The following is a 22,811-nucleotide window of genomic DNA, read 5'->3' on the forward strand; positions in this document are numbered from 1 at the left end:
TTGATTTAAATTTTGTCCATACATAAACCCTAAAATTTTTATTTTGTTGTGATCTATTTGCCATTTTTGTTTTAGGGATGAAGGAAGAGCGAAAACTCAAAGTTTTGATTTAAGAAAAAAGTGTACCTCAAAAATTGAAATGCACAATGCACAAATGTAGAGAGAGATAATTCCAATGAGTGTCTATAATTTTTTGGGATTGTAATCTCTTTTTAGTATTTATATCTCAGGTTTTGCAATCGTAGGAAAAAGAGGGAGGCAGGGGATTTTTAACTGAGTCTTGACTCCCAATCCATAAGTCATTTCTTTCAAAAAGATAGCTTTTTACGCATGACAAATCACTTTAAAATTATCTATGATTGTTAACGTCAGCTTTTTTTAAATGTGTAAAATAATGGCTTGTTTGACTCGGGTAAATATCCCACCACACGTTCACTTGAGAATTTAATGATCGTTTGTTATTGTCTTTAAAAGCTTTGGATCCATAGGTCATTTGCATCTCTAACATGTTTCAAGCATGCATATCCATTTTTAAAACAAGAGCAGAAGAAATCTCTACCATGTGAAATTCCAAACTATTAGGATTGAGCTAGTGGAAATTCCCAAACTTGGATACCAAAACTTTTGTGTTCATTTGTGGTGTGTGAATAAATTTTCTTTACTTACATTTGTTATTTTTTTAAATTTTTTCCATACATAAACTCTAAAATTTTCATTTGGTCGTGATCTATTAGCCTTTTTAGTTTACGAGATGAAGGTACAACGAAAACTCAAAGTTTTGAATTAAGAAAAAAGAGTACATCTAAAATTGAAATGCACAATGCACAAATGTAGAGAGAGATAATTCCAAAGAGTGTGTATAATTTTTAGGGATTGTACGCTCATTTCAGTTTTTATATCTCAGGTTTTGCAATTGTCGGGAAAAGGGGGAGGTGGGGGATTTTTAACTGAGTGTTGACTCCCAATACATAAGTCATTTCTTACACATGATAAATCACTTTACAATCATCTATGATTGTTAGGTCAGCATTTTGAAAATGGGTTAAATAATGGCTCATTTGACTCTGGTAAATATCCCTCTGCTTGATCACTAGAGAATTTAATGAGCGTTTGTTATTCTCTTTAAAAGCTTTGGATCAATAGGTCATTTGCATCTTTAACATGTTTCAAGCATGCATATCAATTTTCAAAACATGTGTAGAAGAAATCACTTTCTTGTAAAATTTCAAGCTATAAGGGTTGAACTAGTGGAATTTCCAAAACTTGGATAACAAACATTTTGTGTTCATTTGTAGTGTGTGAATTAATTTTATTTACTGACATTTTTATTTATTTAAATTTTTCCGTACATAAACTCTAACATTTTCAGTTTGTTGTGATCCATTTGCTTTTTTTGTTCACAGGATGAAGGGAGAGCGAAAACTCAAAATTTTGATTTATGAAAAAAGAGTACATCTAAAATGAAAATGCACAATGGTCAAATGTAGAGAGAGATAATTCCAAAGAGTGTCTATAATTTTTACAGATTCTAAGCTCTTTTAAGTTTTCATATCTCAGGTTTTGAAATCGACGGGAAAAGGGGGACGCGGGGGAATTTTAACTGAGTGTTGACTCCCAATCCATAAGTTATTTTTTATTAAAATATAGCCTGTTACACATGATAAATTCCTTTACAATCATCTATGATTGTTAAGGTCAGGTTTTTGCAAATGGGAAAAATAATGGCTTGTTTGACTCGGGTAAATTTCCCACCGCACTTTCACTTGAGAATTAAATGAGCATTTGTAATTCTCTTTAAAAGCTTAGTATCCGTAGGCCATTTGCATCTTTAACATGTTTCAAATTTTAAAACATGCATAGAAGAAATCTCTTTCTTGCAAGCTATTAGGGTTGAACTAGTGGAATTTCCGAAACTTGGATAACAAAACTTTTGTGTTCATTTGTGGTGTGTGAATAAATTTTATTTACTAAATTTTTTTATTTTTTAAAATTTTTTCCTTACATAAACTCTAAAATTTTCATTTAGCTGCGCTCTATTTTCCATTTTTTTACGGGATGAAGGGAAAATGTAAATAAAAAACTGTAAATAAAAAATTTAAATGTACAATACACAATTGTAGAGAGAGACAATTCCAAAGAGTGGCTGTAATTTTTTGGGATTTTAATCTCTTTTTAGTATTTATATCTAAGGTTTTACAATTGTCGGGAAAGGAGGGAGGCGGGGGATTTTTAACTAAGTGTTGACTCCCAATCCATAAGTCATTTCTTTCTCAAATATAGCCCGTTACACATGATAAATCACTTTACAATCATCTATGATAGTTACGGTCAACTTTTTTAAAATGGGTAAAATAATGGCTTGTTTGGCTCGGGTAAATATCCCACCACACGTTCACTTGAGAATTTAATGAGCGTTTGTTATTCTTTTTAAAAGCCTTGGATCCATAGGTCATTTGAATCTTTAACATGTGTCAAGCATGCACATCCATTTTTAAAACAAGTGGAAAAGAAATCACTTTCTTGTAAAATTCCAAGTTATTAGGAAGGAACTAGTGGAATTTCCCAAACTTGGATACCAAAACTTTTGTGTTCATTTGTGGTGTGTGAATAAATTTTCTTTACTTACATTTGTTATTGTTTTAAATTTTTTCTATACAGAAACTCTAAAATTTTCATTTTGTCGTGATCTATTAGCCTTTTTAGTTTACGGGATGAAGGGACATCGAAAACTCAAAGTTTTGAATTAAGAGAAAAGTTTACATCTAAAATGGAAATGCACAATGCACAAATGTAGAGAGAGATAATTCCAAAGAGTGTAAGTAATTTTTAGGGATTGTAAGCTCATTTCAGTTTTTATATCGAAGGTTTTGTAATTGTCAGGAGAATGGTGAGGCGGGGGATTTTTAATTGAGTGTTGACTCCCAATCCATAAATCATTTCTTACAAAAAAAATAGCCCATTACGCATGATAAATCACTTTAAAATCATCTATGATTTTAGGTAAGCTTTTTGCAAATGGGCAAAATAATGACTGGTTTGACTTGGGTAAATATCCCACCGCTCGTTCACTTGAGAATTTAATGAGCCTTTGTTATTTTCTTTAAAAGCTTTTGATCCATAGGTCGTTTACATCTTTAGTATGTTTCAAGCATACATATCCATTTTTTAAACATGTGTAGAAGAAATCTCTTTCTTGTAAAATTCCAAGCTATAAGGGTTGAACTAGTGGAATTTCCCAAACTTGGATAATAAAACTTTTGTGTTCATTTGTGGTGTGTGAATAAATTTTATTTACTTACATTTGTCATTGTTTTGAAATTTTTCCTTACATAAACTCTAAAATTTTCATTTTGTTGTGATCCATTTGCCTTTTTTGTTCACAAGATGAAGGGAGAGAGAAAATTCAAAATTTTGATTTATGAAAAAAGAGTACATCTAAAATGGAAATGCAAAATGGTCAAATGTAGAGAGAGATAATTCCAAAAAGTGTCTATAATTTTTAGTGATTCTAAGCCCTTTTAAGTTTTTATATCTCAGGTTTTGAAATCGACGGGAAAAGGGGGAGGTGGGAGAACTTTAACTGATTGTTGACTCCCAATCCATAAGTCATTTTTTATTAAAATATAGCCCAATTCACATGATAAATCACTTTAAAATCATCTATGATTGTTAAGGTCAGCTTTTTGAAAATGAGAAAAATAATGGCTTGTTTGTCTCGGCTAAATATCCCACCGCACGTTCACTTGAAAATTAAATGAGCGTTTGTTATTCTCTTTAAAAGATTAGGATCTATAGGTCATTTGCATCTTTAACATGTTTCAAGCATGTATATCAATTTTTAAAACATGCATAGAAGAAATCTCTTTCTTTTAAAATTCCATGCTATTAGGGTTGAACTAGTGGAATTTTCGAAACGTAAATAACAAAACTTTTGTGTTCATTTGAGGTGTGTGAAAAAATTTCTTTACTTACATTTTTTATTGTTTTAAATTATTTCCTTACAAAAACTCTAAAATTTTTATTTTTTTCTGATCTAATTGCCTTTTTTGTTTATGGGATGAAGGGAGAGAGAAAACTCAAAGTTTTCGTTGAAGAAAAAGTGCCCATATAAAATGGAAATGCACAATGCACAAATGTAGAGAGAGATAATTGGAAAGAGTGTCTGTAATTTTAAGGGATTGTAAGCTCTTTTTAGTTTTCATATCTCAGGATTTGCAATGGGCGGGGGATTTCTAACTGAGTGTTGACTCCCAATCCATAGCCTGTTATGTATGATAAATCACTTTACAATCATCTATGATTGTTAAGGACAGATTTTTGGAAATGGGCAAAATAATGATTTGGATCCATTGGTCATTTAATCTTTAACATGTTTCAAGCATGCTTATCCATTTTTTAAAAATGTGTTGAAGAACTTTCTTTATTGTAAAATTCCAAGCTATTAGGGTTGAACGAGTGGAATTTCCCAAACTTGGATAACAAAACTTTTGTGTTCATTTGTGGTGTGTGAATAAATTTTCTCTACTTACATTTGTTATTGTTTTAATTTTTTCCATACATAAACTCTCCAATTTTTATTTTGCTGTGATCTATTTGCATTTTTTGTTTACGGGATGAAGGGAGCGAAAAAACTCAAAGTTTTCATTTTAGGAAAAAGTGTACACCTAAAAGGGAATTACACAATGCAAAAATGTAGAGAGAGATAATTCCAAAGAGTGTTTGTAATTTTTAGGGATGGTAAGCTCTTTTTAGTTTTTATATCTCAGGTTTTTCAATCGTCGGGAAAATGGGAAGGCATGGGATTTTTAACTAAGTGTTGACTCCCAATCCATAAGTCATTTTTTATAAAAATAGAGCCCGTTACGCATGATAAATCACTATACAATCATCTATGATTGTTAGGTCAGCTTTTTGCAAATGGGAAAAATAAAGGCTTGTTTGACTCGGGTAAAGATCGCACTGCACGTTCACATGAGAATTTAATGAGCGTTTGTTGTTCTCTTTATAAGCTTTGCATCCGTAGGTCATTTGCATCTTTAACATGTTTCAAGCATGCATATCCATTCCATTTTTAAAATATGTTTAGAAGAAATCTCTTTCTTGTAATATTACAAGCTATTAGGGTTGAACTAGTGGAATTTCCCAAACTTGGATAACAAAACTTTTGTGTTCTTTTGTGGTGTGTGAATAAATTTTATTTACTTACATTTGTTATTTTTTTACTTTTTTCCATTCATAAACTCTAAAATTTTCATTTTGTTGTGATCTATTTGCCGTTTTTGTTTTCGGGATGAAGGGTGAGCGAAAAATCAAATTTTTGATTTAAGAAAAAAATGTATATCTAAAATGGAAATGCACAATCCTCAAATGTAGGGAGTTATAATTCCAAAGAGTGTCTGTAATTTTTAGGGATGGTAAGGTCTATTTAGTTTTTATATCTCAGGTTTTGCAGTCATCGTGTAAAGGGGGAGGCGAGCGATTTTTCACTGAGTGTTGACTCTCAATCCATAAGTCATTTCTTACAAAAAAATAGCCCGTTACCCATGATAAAACACTTTACAATCATCTATGATAGATCAGGTCAACTTTTTGCATATGGGCAAAATAATAGCTTGTTTGACTCGGGTAACCGCACGTTCACTTTAGAATTTAATGCGTGTTTGTTATTCTCTTTAAAAGCCTTGGATCCATAGGTCATTTGCATCTTTACCATTTTTCAAGTATGCATATCCATTTTTAAAACATGTGTAGAAGAAATCTCTTTCTTGTAAAATTCCAAGCGATTAGGGTTGAATTAGTGGAATTTCCCAAACATGGATAACAAAACGTTTGTGTTCATTTGAGGTGTGTGAATAATTTTTTTCCTTTTATTTGTTATTTTTAAAAAAAAGTTCCATACATAAACACTAAAATTTTCATTTTGTTGTGATCTATTTACCTTTTTTTTTACGGGATGATGAGTGAACAAAAACTAATAGTTTTGATTTAAGAGAAAAGTGTACAACTAAAATTGAAATGTACAATGCACAAATGTAGAGAGAGATAATTCCAAAGAGTGTCTATTATTTTTATGGATGGTAAGCTCTTTTTAGTTTTTATATCTCAGGTTTTGCGATCGTCGGGTAAAGAGGGTGGAGGGGGATTTTTCACTGAGTGTTGAATTCCAATCCATAAGTCATTTCTTGCAAAAATATAGCCCGATACGCATTATAAATCACTTCACAATCATTTATGATTGTTAAGGTTAGCTTTTTTCAAATGGGCAAAATAATGGATTGTTTGACTCGGGTAAATATCCCACCGCACGTTCACTTATGAATTTAATGAGCGTTTGTTATTCTCTTTAAAACTTTGGATACATAGGTTATTTACATCTTTAACTAGCTTCAAGCATGCATATCCATATTTAAAACATGTGTAGAAGAAATCTCTTTCTTGTAAAATTCCAATCTATTAGGGTTGAACTAGTGGAATTTCCAAAACTTGGAAAATAAAACTTTTTTTTTCATTTGTGGTGTGTGAATAAATTTTCTTTACTTACATTTGTTGTTGTTTTAAATTTTTTCATTACATAAACTCTAAAATTTTCATTTTGTTGTGAACTATTTGGCTTTTTTGTTTATGGGATGAAGGGAGAGCGAATACTCAAAGTTTTGATTTATGAAAAAACAGTACATCTAAAATGGAAATGCACAATGCTCAAATGTAGAGAGAGATAATTCCAAAGAGTGTCTGTAATTTTTAGGGATTTTAAGCTCTTTTTAGTTTTTATATCTCAGGTTTTGAAATTGTCGGGAAAAGGGGGAGGCGGGGGATTTTTAACTGAGTGTTGACTCCCAATCCATAAGTCATTTCTTATCAAAATATGGCCCGTTACACATGATAAATCACTTTACAGTCATCTATGGTTTTAATGGTCAACTTTTTGCAAATGGGCAAAATAATGGCTTGTTTGACTCGGGTAAATATCCCACCGAATGTTCACTTGAGAATTAAATGAGCGTTTGTTATTCTCTTTAAAAGCTTAGGATCCATCGGTCATTTTCATATCTAGCATGTTTCAAGCATACATATCGATTTTAAAACATGCGTAGAAGAAATCTCTTTCTTGTAAAATTCGAAGCTAATAGGGTTGAACTAGTGGAATTTACAAAACTTGGATAACAAAACTTTTGTGTTCATTCGTGGTGTGTGAATAACTTTTCTTTACTTACATTTGTTATTGTTTTAAATTTTTTCCTTACATAAACTCCAAAATTTTCATTTTGTGGTGATCTATTTGTCTTTTTTTTTTTTATGGGATAAAGGGAGAGCGAAAATTCAAAGTTTTCATTGAAGAATAAGAGTCCATATAAAATTGAAATGCACAATGCACAAATGTAGAGAGAGATAATTCAAAAGAGTGTCTGTAGTTTTAAAGGATTGTAAGCTCTCTTTAGTTTTCATATCTCAGGATTTGCAATTGTCGGGAAAAGCGGGAGGCGGGGGATTTTTAACTGTGTGTTGACACCCAATCCATATGTCATTTCTTTCAAAAATATAGCCTGTTACGCATGATAAATCACTTTACAAAGTATCTATGATTGTTAAGGTCAGCTTTTGCAAATGGGGAAAATAATGGCTTGCTTGACTCGGGTAAATATCCCACCACACGTTCACTTGAGAATTTAATGAGCGTTTGTTATTCTCTTCAAAAGATTTGGATCCATTGGTCATTTAAATCTTTAACATGTTTCAAGAACGCATATCCATTTTTAAAACAAGTGTAGAAGAACTTTCTTTCTTGTAAAATTCCAAGCTATTAGGGTTGAACGAGTGGAATTTCCCAAACTTGGATAACAAAATTTTTGTGTTCATTTGTGGTGTGTGAATAAATTTTCTATGCTTACATTTGTTATTTTTTGTAAATTTTTCCATACATAAACTCTAAAATTTTCATTTTGTTGTGATCTATTTTCCTATTTTGTTTACGGGATGAAGGGAGAGCAAAAACTCATAGTTTTCATTTTAGAAAAAAGTGTACATCTAAAATGGAATTGCACAATGTACAAGTGTTGAGAGAGATAATTCTAAAGAGTGTCTGTAATTTTTAGGGATGATAAGCTCCTTTTAGTTTTTAGCTCTCAAGTTTTGGAATCGTCGGGAAAACAAGAAGGCGGGGGATTTTTAACAGAGTATCGACTTCAAATCCATATGTCATTTTTTATAAAATATAGCCCATTACACATGATAAATCACTTTAAAATAATCTATGATTTTTAGGTCATCTTTTTGAAAATGGGCAAAATAATGGCTTGTTTGACTCGGGTAAATATCACACCACATGTTCACTTGAGAATTTAATGAGCTTTTGTTATTGTCTTTATAAGCTTTGGATCCATGGGTCATTTGCATCTTTGAAATGTTTCAAGCTTGCATATCCATTCCAATTTTAAAGCATGTGTAGAAGAAATCTCTTTCTTGTAAATTTCCAAGCTATGAGGGTTGAACTAGTGGAATTTGCCAAACTTGGATAACAAAACTTTTGTGTTCATTTGTGGTGTATGAATAATTTTTTTTACGTACTTTTGTCATTTTTTATAAAAATATAGCTAGTTACACATGATAAATCACTTTAAAATCATCTTTGATTATTAAGGTCAGATTTTTTCAAATGGGTAAAATAATGGCTTGTTTGACTCCGGTAAATATCTCATTGCACGTTCACTTGAGAATTTAATGAGAGTTTGTCATTCTCTTTAAAAGCTTTGGATCCATAGGTCATTTGCATCTTTAACAAGTTTGAAGCGTGCATATCTATTTTTACAACAAGTGCAGAAGAAATCACTTTCTTGTAAAATGCCTAGCTATTAGGGTTGAACAAGTGGAATTTCCCAAACTTCGATAACAAAACTTTTTTGTTCAATAGTGGTGTGTGAATAAATTTTCTTTACTTACATTTGTTATTGTTTTAAAATTTTCCATACATAAACTCTAAAATTTTCTTTTTGTCGTGATGTATTAGCATTTTTAGTTTACGGGATGAAGGGACAGCGAAAACTCAAAATTTTGATTTAAGAAAAAAGTGTACATTGAAAATGGAAATGCACAATGCATAAATGTAGAGAGAGATAATTCCAAAGAGTGTCTATAATATTAAGGGATTGTAAGCTCATTTAAGTTTTTATATCTCATGTTTTGCAATTGTTGGGAGAAGGGGGAGGCAGGGGATTTTTAACTGAGTGTTGACTCCCAACCCATAAGTCATTTCTTACAAAAATATAGACCATTACACTTGATAACTCACTTTAAAATCATCTATGATTGATAGGTTAGCTTTTTGAAAATGGGCAAAATAATTGCTTGTTTGACTCGGCTAAATATCCCACCGCTTGTTCACTTGAGAATTTAATGAGTCTTTTTTATTCTCTTTAAAGCTTTGGATCCAGAGGTCATTAAATCTTTAACATGTTTCAAGCATGCATATCCATTTTTTAAACATGTGTAGAAGAAATCTCTTTCTTGTAAAATTCCTAGCTATAAGGGTTAAACTAGTGGAATTTCCCAAACTTCGATAATAAAACTTTTGTGTTCATTTGTGGTGTGTGAATAAATTTTATTTACTTACATTTTTTATTGTTTTGAATTTTTTCCTTAAACTCTAAAATTTTCATTTTTTTGTGATCCATTTGCCTTTTTTTTTCACGGGATGAAGGGAGAGCGAAAACTAAAAATTTTGATTTATGAAAAAAGTGTACTTCTAAAATGGAAATGCACAATTCTCAAATCTTGAGAGAGATAATTCCAAAGAGTGTCTGAAATTTTTAGGGATTCTAAGCTCTTTTTAGTTTTTGTATCTCAGGTTTTTGAAATCGACGGGAAAAGGGGGAGGCGGGGGAATTTTAACTGACTATTGACTACCAATCCATAAGTCATTTCTTATTAAAATATAGCCCGTTACACATGATAAATCAGTTTACGATCATCTATGATTGTTAAGGTCAGCTTTTTGGATATGGGAAAAATAATGGCTTGTTTGACTCGAGTAAATATCCCACAGCACGTTCACTTGAGAATTAAATGAGCGTTTGTTATTCTCTTTAAATTCTAAGGATCCATAGGTCATTTGCATCTTTAACATGTTTCAAACATGCATATCCATTTTTAAAACATGCGTAGAAGAAATCTCTTTCTTGTAAAATTCCAAGCTATTAGGGTTGAACTAGTGGAATTTTTGAAACTTGGATAAAAAAACTTTTGTGTTCATTTGTGTTGTGTGAATAAATTTTCTTTACTTAAAATTTTTATTGTTTTAAAATTTTTCCTTACATAAACTCTAAAATTTTCATTTTGTTGTGATCTATTTGCCTTTTTTGTTTAGGGGATGAAGGGTGATCGAAACCTCAAAGTTTTCATTGAAGAAAAAGTGTCCATATAAATTGGAAATGCACAATGCACAAATGTAGAGAGAGATAATTCGAAAAACTGTCTATAATTTTAAGTGATTGTAAGTTGTTTCTAGTTTTCTTAGCTTAGGATTTGCAATCGTCGGGAAAAGGGGGAAGCGGGGTATTTTTAACTGAGTGTTTACTCCCAATCCTGAGTGTTGACTCCCAATCCATATGTCATTTCTTTCAAAAATATATCTTGTTATGCATGATAAATCACTTTACAATCATCTATGATTGTTAAGGTCACCTTTTTGCAAATGGGCAAAGTAATGGCTTGCTTGACTCGCGTAAATATCCCACAGCACGTTCACTTGAGAATTTAATGAACGTTTGATATTCTATTTAAATGATTTGGATCCATTGGTCATTTACATCTTTAACATGTTTCAAGCATGCATATCCATTTTTAAAACATGTGTAGAAGAACTTTCTTTCTTGTAAAATTTCAAGCTATTAGGGTTGAAAGAGTGGAATTTCCCAAACTTGGATAACAAAACTTTTGTGTTCATTTGTGGTGTGTGAATGAATTTTCTTTACTTACATTTGTTTTTGTTTTTTACTTTTTCCATACATAAACTCTAAAATTTTCTTTTTGTTGTGATCTATTAGTCTATTTTGTTTACGGGTTGAAGGGAGAGCAAAAATTCAAAGTTTTCATTTTAGAAAAAAGTGTACATCTAAAATGGAGTTACACAATGCACAAATGTAGAGAGATATAATTCTAAAGAGTTTTTGTAAGTTTTAGGGATGGTAAGCTCTTTTTATTTTGTATATCTCAGATTTTCCAATCGTCGGGAAAAGGGGAAGGCGGGGGATTTTTAACTGAGTGTTGACTCCCAATCAATAAGTCATTTTTTATTAAAATATAGCCCATTACGGATGATAAATCACTATACAATCATCTATGATTGTTAGGTCAGCTTTTTGCAAATGGGCAATAAAATGGCTTGTTTGACTCGGATAAATAATACACCGCAAGTTCACTTGAGAATTTAATGAGCGTTTGTTATTCTCTTTATAAGTTTTGCAGCCATAGGTCATTTGCATCTTTAACATCTTTCAAGCATGCATATCCATTCCATTTTTAGAACATGTGTAGAAGAAATCTCTTTCTTGTAAAATTCCAAGCTATTCGTGTTGAACTAGTGGAATTTCCCAAACTTGGATAACAAAACTTTTGTGTTCAATTGTGGTGTGTGAATAAATTTTCTTTACTTAAATTTTTAGGTTTTTAAATTTTTTCCATTCGTAAACTCTAAAATTTTCATTTTGTTGTGATCATTTTGCCCTTTTTGTTTTCGGGATGAAGGGTAAGCGAAAACTCAAAGTTTTGATTTGAGAAAAAAAATGTATATCTAAAATGGAAATGCACAATCCACAAATGTAGAGAGTGATAATTCCAAAGAGTGTCTATAATTTTTAGGGATGGTCAGCTCTATTTAGTTTTTATATCTGAGGTTTTGTAATCGTCGGGTAAAGAGGGAGGCTAGGGATTTTTGACTGAGTGTTGACTCCCAATCCATAAGTCATTTCTTACAAAAATATAACCCATTACGCATGATAAATCACTTTGCAATCATCTATGATTGTTAAGGTCAGCTTTTTGCAAATGGGCAAAATAATGGCTTGTTTGACTCGGGTAAATATCCCACCGCACGTTCACTTTAAAATTTAATGAGTCTTTGTTATTCTCTTTAGAAGCCTTGGATCCATAGCTCATTTGCTTCTTTACCATGTTTCAAGCATGCATATCCATTTTTAAAACATGTGTAGAAGAAGTCTTTTTCTTGTAAAATTCCAAGCTATTAGGGTTGAACTAGTGGAATTTCCAAAATTTGGATAACAAAACTTTTGTGTTCATTTGTGGTGTGTGAATAAAAATTTTTTTTTATTTGTTATTTTTTTTAAAAAAATCCATACATGAACACTTAAATTTTCATTTTGTTGTGATCTATTTAACTTTTTTTTTACGGGATGATAGATGAGCGAAAACTAAAAGTTTTGATTTAAGAAAAAAGTGTACAACTAAAATCGAAATGCACAATGCACAAATGTAGAGAGACATAATTCCAAAGAGTGTCTGTAATTTTTATGGATGGTAAGCTCTTTTAGGTTTTTACATCTTAGGTTTTGCGAACGTCGGGTAAAGGGGGAGGAGGAGGATGTTTCACTGAGTGTTGACTTCCAATCCATAAGTCATTTCTTAAAAAAATATAGCCCGTTATGCATGATAAATCACTTCCCAATCATCTATGATTGTTAAGGTCAGCTTTTTTCAAATGGGCAAAATAATGGATTGTTTAACTCGGGTAAATATCCCCCCGCACGTTCACTTGAGAATTTACCGAGCATTTTTTATTCTCTTTAAAAGCATTGGATCTATAGGTCATTTGCATCTTTAACATGTTTCAAGCACGCATATCCATCTATAAAACATGTGTACAAGAAATCTCTTTCTTGTAATATTCCATGTTATTAGGGTTGAACTAGTGGAATTTCCGATACTTGGATAAAAAAACTTTTGTGTTCATTTGTGGTGAGTGAATAAATTTCTTTTCTTACTGATTTAAATTTTTTCCATACATAAACTCTAAAATTTTCATTTTGTATGAACCTATTAACCTTTTTTGTTTATGGGATGAAGGGAGATCGAAAACTCAAAGTTTTTATTTAAGAAAAAAGTTTACATAAAAAATTGAAATGCACAATGCACAAATGTAGAGAGAGATAATTCCAAAGAGTAACTGTAATGTTTAGGGATCTTAAGGTCTTTTTAGTGTTTATATCTCAGATTTTGCAATCGTAGGGAAATGGGGGAGACGGGGGATTTTTAACTGAGTGTTGACTGCCAATCCATAAGTCATTTCTTACAAAAATATAGTCTGTTACACATGATAAATCAATTTACAATCATCTATGATTGTAAAGCTCAACTTTTTACAAATCAGAAAAACCATAAAATTTTCATTTTGTTGTGATCTATTTACCCTTTTTGTTTTCGGCATGAAGGGTGAGCGAAAACTCAAAGTTTTGATTTAAGAAAAAAGTGTATATCTAAAATGGAAATGCACAATCCACAAATGTAGAGAGTGATAATTCCAAAGAGTGTCTGTAATTTTTAGGGATGGTAAACTCTATTTAGTTTTTATCTCTTAGGTTTTGCAATCGTCGGGTAAAGGGGGAAGCGGGGGAGGCAGGGGATTTTTCTCTGAGTATTGACTCCATCTACAAATGTCATTTCTTAAAAAAATATAGCCCGTTACGCATGATAAATCACTTGACAATCATCTATGATTGTTAAGGTCAGATTTTTGAAAATGGGCAAAATAATGGCTTGTTGACACGGGTAAATATCCCACTGCACGTTCACTTTATAATTTAATGAGTGTTTGTTATTCTCTTTAAAAGTCTTGGATCCATAGGTCATTTGCATCTTTACCATGTTTCAAGCATGCATATCCATTTTTAAAACATGTGTAGAAGAAATCTCTTTCTTGAAAAATTCAAAGCTATTAGGGGTGAACTAGTGGAATTTCCCAAACTTAGATTACAAAACTTTTCTGTTCATTTGTGGTGTGTAAATAAATTTTTTTTCTTTTATTTGTTATTTTTTAAAATTGTTTCCATACATAAACACTAAAATTTTCATTTTGTTGTGATTTATTTACCTTTTTTTATGGGATCATGGGTGAGCAAAAACTAAAAGTTTAGATTTGAGAAAAAAATGTACAACTAAAATCAAAATGCACAATGCACAAATGTAGAGAGAGAATTTTACAAGAAAGAGATTTCTTCTACACATGTTTTAAAAATGGATATGCATGCTTGAAACATGGTAAAGATGCAAATGACCTATGGATCCAAGGCTTTTAAAGAGAATAACAAACACTCATTAAATTCTAAAGTGAACGTGCGGTGGGATATTTACCCGTGTCAAACAAGCCATTATTTTGCCAATTTGCAAAAATCTGACCATAACAATCATAGATGATTGTAAAATGATTTATCATACGTAACGGGCTATATTTTTGTAAGAAATGACTTAATGATTGGGAGTCAACAATCAGTGAAAAATCCCCCGCCTCCCCCTTTACCCGACGATTGCAAAACTTGAGATATAAAAACTAAAAAGAGCTTACAATCCCTAAAAATTATTGACACTCTTTGGAATTATCTCTCTTTACATTTGTGAATTCTACATTTCCATTTTAGATGTACAATTTGTTTGAAAACAAGTACTTCTCGTTTTTGCTTTCCCTTCATCCCGAAAAAAAAGGCAAATAGATCGCAACAAAATGAAAATTTTAGAGTTTATGTATGGAAAAAATTTAAAACAATAAAAAATATAAGTAAAGAAAATTTATTCACACACCACAAAAGAGAACAAAAGTTTTGTTCTCCAACTTTGGGAAATTCCACTAGTTCAACCCAGATAGTTTGGAATTTTACAAGAAAGTGATTTCTTCTGCCCATGTTTTAAAAAAGGATATGCATGCATGAAAACATTTTAAGATGCAAATGACCTATGGATCCAAAGCTTTTAAAGAGAATAACAAAAGCTCATTAAATTCTCAAGTGAACGTGCGGTGGGATATTTAACCGAGTCAAAAGAGCCATTATTTTTCCCATTTGCAAAAAGCTGACCTTAACAATCATAGAAGACTATAAAGTGATTTATCATGCATAACGGGCTATATTTTTGTAAGAAATGACTTATGGATTGGGAGTCAACACTCAGTTGAAAATCATGCGCCTCCCCTTTTTCCTGTCGTTTGGAAAACCTGAGATATTAAAATTAAAAAGAGCTTACAATCCCTAAAAGTACACACTCTTTGGAATTATATCTCTCTATATTTTTGCATTGTGCATTTCCATTTTAGATGTACACTTTTTTCTTAAATCGAAACTTTGAGTTTTCGCTCTCGCTTCATCTTGAGAAAAAAAAGGCAAATAGATCACAACAAAATGAAAATTTTAGAGTTTATGTATGGTAAAAATTTAAAACAATAACAAATGTATGTAAAGAAAATTTATTCACACACCACAAATGAACACAAATGTTTTGTTATCCAAGTTGGGGAAATTCCACTAGTTCAACCCTAATAGCATGGAATTTTACAAGAAAGAGATTTCTTCTACACATGTTTTAAAATTGGATATGCATGCTTGAAACATATTAAAGATGCAAATGACCTATGGATAGAAAGCTATTAAAGAGAATAACAAACACTCATTAAATTCTCAAGAGCACGTGCGGTGGGATATTTACCCGAGTCAAAGAAGCCATTATTTTGCCCATTTGCAAAAAGCTGACCTAAAATTCATAGATGATTGTAAAGTGATTTATCATGTGTAACGGGCTACATTTTTGTAAGAAATGACTTATGGATTGGGAGTCAATATTCAGTTAAAATTTCCTGCCTCCCTATTTTCCCGACGATTGCAAAACCTGAGATATAAAAACTAAAAAGAGCTTACAATCCCTAAAAATTATACACACTCTTTGGAATTATCTCACTCTACATTTTTGCCTTCTGCATTTCCATTTTAGATGTACAATTTGTTTTAAAACAAATACTTTGAGTTTTTGCTTTCTCTTCATCCACGAAAAAAAAGGCAAATAGACCACAACAAAATGAAAATTTTAGAGTTTATGTTTGTAAAAAATTTAAAACAATAAGAAATGTAAGTAAAGAAAATTTGTTCACACACCACAAATGAACACAAAATTTTTGTTATCCAAGTTTGGGAAATTCAACTTGTTCAACCCTAATAGCTTGGAATTTTACAAGAAAGAGATTTCTTCTAGACATGTTTTAAAATTGGATATGCATTCTTGAAACATGTTAAAGATGCAAATGATCTATGGATCCAAAGATTTTAAAGAGAATAACAAACGCTCATTAAATTCTCAAGTGAACGTGCAGTGGGATATTTACCCGAGTCAAACAACACATTATTTTTCCCATTTGGAAAAAGCTGACCTAACAATAATATATGATTGTAAAGTGATTTATCATGCATAATGGGTTATATTTTTGTAAGAAATGACTGATTTATTGGGATTCAACACTCAGTTAAAAATCCCCCGCCTCCCCCTTTTCCCAACAATTGCAAAACCTGAGATATGAAAACTAAAAATAGCTTACAATCCCTTAAAATTACAGACACTCTTTGGAATTATCTCTCCCTACATTTTTTCATTGTGCATTTCCATCTTAGATGTAAACTTTTTTCTTAAATCAAAACTTTGACTTTTCACTCTCCCTTCATCCCTTAAAAAAAAGGCAAATAGATCACAATAAAATGAAAATTTTAGAGTTTATGTATGGAAATTTTTTTTAAAAATAGCAAATGCAAGTAAAGAAAATTTATTCACACACCACAAATGAACTCAAAAGTTTTGTTTTCCAGGTTTGGAAAATTCCACTAGTTCAACCCTAATAGCTTGGAATTTTACAAGAAAGAGATTTCTTCTGGACATGTTTTAAAAATGGATATGCATGCTTGAAACATGTTAAAGATGCAAATGACCTACGGATCCAAAGGTTTTGAAGAGACTAACAAACGCTCATTAAATTCTAAAGTGAACGTGTGGTGGGATATTTACCCGAGTCAAACAAGCCGTTATTTTGCCCATTTGCAAAATGTTGACCTAACAATCATAGATGATTTTAAAGTGCCTTATCATGAACAATGGGCTATATTTTTTAAGAAATTACTTCTGGATTGGGAGTCAATGCTCAGTTAAACATCCCATGCCTCCCCCTTTTCTAGACGATTGCAAAACCTGAGATATAAAAACTAAAAAGTGCTTAAAATCCCTAAAAATTGCACACACTCTATGGAATTATATCTCTCAACATTTGTGTGTTGTGCATTTTCATTTAAGATGTAAATTTTTTTCTTAAATCAAAACTTGAAGTTTTCGCTAACCCATCATCCCATAAAAAAAAAGCAAATAGATAAAAATGAAAATTTTAGAGTTTATGTATGGATAATATTTAAAACAATAACAAATGGAAGTAAAGCAAAAATTTATTCACACACCACAATTGAACACAAAAGTTTTGTTAACTAAGAGCTTTGACCTAACAATCATAGATGATTGTAAAGTGATTTATCATGTGTAACAGGCTATATTTTTGTAAGAAAAGACTTATGGATTGGGAGTCAACACTCAGGTAAAAATCCCTTGCCTCCTCATTTTCCTGACGATTGCAAAACTTGAGATATAAAAACTAAAAATAGCTTCCAATCCCTAAAAATTATAGACGCTCTTTGGAATTATCTCTCTCTACATTTGTGCATTGCACATTTCCATTTTAGATATACACTTTTTTCTTAAATCAAAACTTTGAAATTTCGCTCTTCCTTCATCCCGTAAAAACAAAAATCAAAATTGATCACCACAAAAAGAAAATTTTAGAGTTTATGTATGGAAAAAATTTATAATAATAACAAATGTAAGTAAAGAAAGTTTATTCACTCAGTACAAATGAACACAAAAGTTTGGTTATCCAAGTTATGGAAATTCCACTAGTTCAACCCTAATAGCTTAGTATTTTACAAGAAAAAGATTTCTTCTACACATGTTTTAAAAATGGATATGCATACTTGAAAAATGTAAATATGCAAATGACCTATGGATCCAAAGCTTTTAAAGTGAATAATAAATTCTCATTAAATTCTGAAGTGAACGTGCAGTGGGATATTTACCCGAGTCAAACTAGGCATTATTTTGCCCATTTGCAAAACGCAGACCTAACAATCATAGTTGCATGTAAAGTGATTTATCATGCGTAACGGGCTATTATTTTATAAGAAATGACTTATGGATTGGGAGAAAACACTCAGTTGAAAATCCCCAGCCTCCCCCTTTTCACGACGATTTCAAAACCTGAGATATAGAAACTAAAAAGAGCTTACAATCCCTAAAAATTACAGACACTATTTAGAATTATCTCTCCTCACATTTGTGCATTGTGCATTTCCATTTCAGATGTACTCTTTTTTTCTTAAATCAAAACTTTGAGTTTTCGCTCTCCCTCACCCCGTAAACAAAAAAGGTAAAATTAATCACAACAAAATGAAAATTTTAGAGTTTATGTATGGAAAAAATTCAAAACAAGAACAAATTTAAGTACAAACAATTTATTCACACACCACAAATGAACAAAAAACTTTTAATATCCATGTTTGGGAAATTCCACCAGTTCAACCCTAATAGCTAGAAATTTTACAAGAAATAGATTTCCTCTACACATGTTTTAAAAATGGGTATGCATGCTTGAACTATGTTCAAGATGCAAATGACCTATGGATCCAAAGATTTTGAAGAGAATAACAAATGCTCATTAAATTCTCAAGTGAACATGCGGTGGGATATTTACTCGAGTCAAAAAAGGCATTATTTTACCCCTTAGCAAAAAGCTGACCTAACAATCATAGATGATTGGACAGTGATTTATCATGCCCAATGGGCTATATTTTTGTAAGAAATGACTTATGGATTGGGAGTCAGCATTCAATTATAAATCCCCCGCCTCCCCCTTTTCCTGACGATCTCAAAACCAGAGACAAAAAAACTAAATAGAGCTTAAAATCATTCAAAATTATAGACAATATTTGGAATTATCTCTCTCTACATTTGTGCATTGTGCATTTCCATTTTAGAAGAACACTTTTTTCTTAAATCAACACTTTGAGTTTACACTCCCTTCATCCTGTAAACAAAGAGGCAAAATAGATCACAACAAAATTAAAATTTTTGAGTTTATGTATGGAAAAAATTTAAAACAATAGCAAATATAAGTAAAGAAAATTTATTCACACACCACAAATTAACACAAATGTTTTGTTGACCAAGTTTTGGAAATTCCACTAGTTCAACCCTAATAGCTTGGTATTTTACTAGAAAGAGATTTCATCTACACTTGTTTTAAAAATGGATATGCATGCTTGAAACATGTTAAATATGTAAGTGACCTATGGATCCAAAGCTTTTAATGAGAATAACAAACGCTCATTAAATTCTCAAGTGAATGTGCGGTGGGATATTTACCCGATTCAAACTAGCCATTATTTTTCCATTTGCAAAAAGATGACCTAACAATCATAGATGATTGTAAAGTGATTTATCATGCGTAATAGGCTATATTTTTTGTAAGAAATGACTAATGGATTGGGAGTCAACACTCAGTTAAAAATCCCCCGCCTCCCCCTTTTCCTGATGATTGCAAAACGTCAAATATGAAAACTAAAAAGAGCTGACAATCCCAAAAAATTACTGACACTCTTTGGAATTATCTCCCACCTCACCCTTTTCCTGACGATTGTAAAACCTGAAATATGAAATTTAAAAAGAGCTTACAATCCATAAAAATTACAGACACTCTTTGGAATTATCTCTCTCTACATTTATGCATTGTGCATTTCCATTTTACATGTACACTTTTTTCTTAAATCAAAACTTTGAGTTTTTGCTCTCCCTTCATCCCTGTTGGAAGATGGGCTCAAGCCCATGAGCTCAAGACAAGAAGCCCACGCGTCAAAGGAGTGGCATATGTGTAAAATATGGTACTTTCCATAAAGATGGCGTAGAAGTGTAAATATGTGTTCCTTTTATGTATTTTGTTTTATCAAGTTGTAGCCCTAAGGGTATTGTAAAACTATAAATAAAGGCATTGGCTAAGAGGTAGGGCATTGAAGCGCTCTCCTCTATTTTCACAAATTCGTCCAGCCCTCATCTTTCTTTTTGACGCAACCCTCTTCTCCCTTAATCCAAACTCTCTTCTTCCACGTTCTTCTTCTTCTCTTCTCCTTCTCTCTTCTTCTTCTTCTTCTTTCTTGTTGATCTAAAGTTCCTTTTATGAGATCCTAAATTTTACATGGTATCAGAGCAAGGAGTTTAGGATCTCTTCATGAAGTTATTATGGAATCTGTTCAAGAAGTTGTAAAAGGAGTTCAGTCATAAAGAGATAAGTTCATTGTTTTCTTATTTTCATTTTTTTTGTTTCCTTTTCTTATTTACATACTCCTTTTTACTATTTTTCTTTACTTCTTGAATTTTGAGTCACATCAAGTCAAGATAAATCTTTATATGTTGTAAAGATTTATTTCTATGACTAAATTGATATTATAATCTTGACTCCTTGTAAATCAATTAGAAGAGTGATCAAGATCATTTGTTGTTTGCATCTTATTAAGATTGATGGGTGAAATTCAATTACCTTTACGTAATTTGGATCCATCTCATTTGAGGTAGAATTCTAGCACATGTTGCTGTATCTTCTCCTACTTTAGGTTGCTCATGGGTTTGTGTTGTGTTGTTGGATGCCCATTACATGTTTGATGAAATGCCAACAGCCATTTACCCTTTGTAGTTCCATTTTTTTTAACTTCAACAATTAAATTTTTTTCTTATGTTGAAATCTCCCATGAGCTGAAGATAAATCTCTTCCAAGTGTCTTGGTTTGTCATTAAATCTTCTCTAAATTTTTGTCTATTGCTCGTTTGTGTTGGAGTTTGGATTAAGGCCTAATCGGTTGCATCTACTTTCTTCTCTTTGTTCTTATGAATACAAGAGAAGTTGAGTCATGGCTGGATGTTATTATCACTTTCTAAAGGCACAAATTTGTTGATAATTTGGTGCTTGCCCTTGTGAAAGAAATTGGTTCTTGTTCTCTTTTGTTGGTGATTGATTTGGTCTACGGGTTCTTCAAATTACATAGAGTAATTGTTCTTTGAAGAAGGCATTTTCCCTTGACCTCCATATTTTACTTGCCTCATCATGGAGATTGGATACAATAGTAATAAGAGTGATATACTCCGTATTACTACAATTCCACTTAGAGGTCTCTCCAATTACATGAGCTGGTCACAATCAGTTCAGAGGGTTCTTATTACTCGTGACCTCTTGAGCCACGTTGTTAACTTTCCTCCTCCGATTGATGATGAAGATGCGTCCTACCACAAGTGGGTTAAGGATGATAACATGATGATAATTTGGCTCATTAATAGCATGGAAGAGCAGGTGGCCAAAAATGTGGTCCACTTGGAATCCGCCAAGAACATATGGGACACTTGTGCCAAGCTTTACTCAAGCACTGCTTCATTACAAAAAATATATGATGTCTTACAAAACATGTTGCATACGAAACATGGAGATAATATTCACGAATTTTTGGCACGGTTTCACGGTCTTCTTCAAGAATGGAAACTAGCTCAGCCATATTCCATTGATATTGCCATTCAAGAACAACAAAGAGAAGCTTTGGCAGCAGCCATTTGCTTATCGAATATTAAACCATACCTTGAGGTGGCCAAAACTCAACTTCTAAGTTCTTCTGCTCTTCCATCCTTCGATGATATTAGTGCTACACTACTTAGGATACCAGATCCATCCCCTCCTTCTCCTATTGATGCTCCATCGAAGATGTTCTCTGGCAATCGGGGAACATCTTTCTCATCCCGAGGACGGGGCAGAAATATGAGAGGGAGTCGAACTATGAGAGGGGCTGAAAATAGAGGTGGTAGAATGGGTCAGAATTCTTTTCGTACTGAGCCTCAACTTTGCACTTATTGTGGTCGTCAGAACCACCTTGTGGCATCATGGTGGAAACTTCATGGCAAGCCTGATTGGGCCACAACTAACCCAGTCTCAGTTAACGTTGAGAAAAATGAAGTTAAGGCTGAATCATCATCCGAAAATGTGACTCTTATGGCTGAGGACTATGCTACATTTCAGAAAATGAAGTCCTTCATGGAATCATCTATTCCCTCATCATCTATTGCTGCAACAACTATTGCCTCAGGTATGCTTTCTTCCTCTTCTTCCTCTTCCTCTTGGATCATCGACTCCGGGGCCTCTGAACATCTATCAGGTAACAAACACTTGTTGCAGTCCTTATCTCCTTGTTATCCTCATAAATTCGTTACTATTGCTGATGGTACCCAAACCAAGGTTCTTGGCAAAGGTTCCTCCTCTCTTACTTCATCTATTCCCCTTCAAGATGTTTTGTTTGTTCCTCAATTTCCTTTAAATTTGCTCTCGGTTTGCCAATTGACCAAACAATTAAATTGCTCTATCACCTTCTCACCGTCTTCTTGTGTCTTTCAGGATCTCACTACGAAGCGGGTGATTGGTGGCGGCCATGAAAAGAGGGGTTTGTACTACTTCACTCTTCCACCATTAGCTACATTATCATCCACTACATCTGAGGCCCAACTTTGGCACAACCGACTTGGTCATCCATCTACCCCTTCACTTCGTTCTTTGGTTCCATCTGTAAAAGGACTTTCTAATATCAGTTGTGAGGTTTGTCAATTAAGTAAACATGTCAGGAGTACATATTCTCCTCGTCTTACAACTACAAGTAC

Source organism: Aristolochia californica, unplaced genomic scaffold (genome assembly GCF_029961685.1).
Source record: "Aristolochia californica isolate CCGP_79_NKW_82.1479 unplaced genomic scaffold, dmAriCali1.0.hap1 SCAF_5, whole genome shotgun sequence".
Lineage (NCBI taxonomy): Eukaryota > Viridiplantae > Streptophyta > Magnoliopsida > Piperales > Aristolochiaceae > Aristolochia > Aristolochia californica.